Below are 1,175 nucleotides of genomic sequence, written 5' to 3'. Positions count from 1 at the left end.
AAAGGAGGTGGAGGAGGAGGGGAGGGAGTGGGGGGGAGGTGAGGGGGTGTTTGGGGGGAGGTGAGGGGGTAGTGTGGGGAGGAGGGGTGGAGTGGGGGCGGAGGTAAAGGTCGAAAGGGAATAAAATGATGATTTACGAACGAGAGTTGAAACGTTTTCTCGATGTCTGGCGCTGACGTTTCCAACGTTTTGAGATTAAGTGGAAGGGAATTGTGCGACAAGTGGGAAAGGAGGAAGAGGAAGAGGAGGAGGAGGAGGAGAAGGAGGAGGAGGAGGAGGAGGAGGAGGAAATGAAGAGAAACCCAAGGCTTGGTATGAGCGTTCCGCACGCAATAAACACAAGAATGACGTCAGAGGCAAGTTATGACGTCATCAGTTGGGTGACGTCATAAGCAAGTGACGTCATGAATGGATGTATAAAGCTGTGGATTTCAACCTTTTCACAATGTCATCCGCATCCACTTCATCCATTTACACGCCTGGAACAAGAGGATGCGTTGTTATTATTCTCTGTGATAGCTAATAAAGTCTGATGTCTTGTAAACTATGTTTATGTATATGTATATGTATATGCATATGTATATATGTACGAGTATATGTGTATGTGTATATGTGTATGTGTATATGTATTCGTGTATGTATATGTGTATATGTACGAGTATATGTACGAGTATATGTGTATATGTGTATGTGTATATGTATATGTGTATATGCACGAGTATATGTACGAGTATATGTGTATATGTGTATGTGTATATGTATATGTGTATGGATATGTGTATGTGTATATGTAAATGTATATATATGTGTACGAGTATATGTGTATGTGTATATGTATATGTGTATGTATATGTGTATGCGTATGTGTATGTGTATATGTATATGCGTAGTTATATGTGTATGTGTATATGTACATGTATATGTATGTGTACGAGTATATGTGTATGTGTATGTACTGTATATGTGTATGCGTATATGTACATGTATATGTATATGTATATGTATATGTATATGTATATGTATATGTATATGTATATGTATATGTATATGTATATGTATATGTATATGCATATGTATATGTATATGTATATGTGTATGTATATGTGTATGTATATGTGTATTTATATATGTATGTATATGTGTATATATGCATGTTTGTGTGTGCGTATATATAT

The sequence above is a fragment of the Oratosquilla oratoria genome, chromosome 29, assembly GCF_046742065.1.
Source record: "Oratosquilla oratoria isolate Oo_2021 chromosome 29, ASM4674206v1, whole genome shotgun sequence".
In the NCBI taxonomy this organism is placed as follows: domain Eukaryota; kingdom Metazoa; phylum Arthropoda; class Malacostraca; order Stomatopoda; family Squillidae; genus Oratosquilla; species Oratosquilla oratoria.
The sequence above is the reverse complement of the archived record's forward strand: the minus strand, read 5'-3'. Positions refer to the sequence as shown.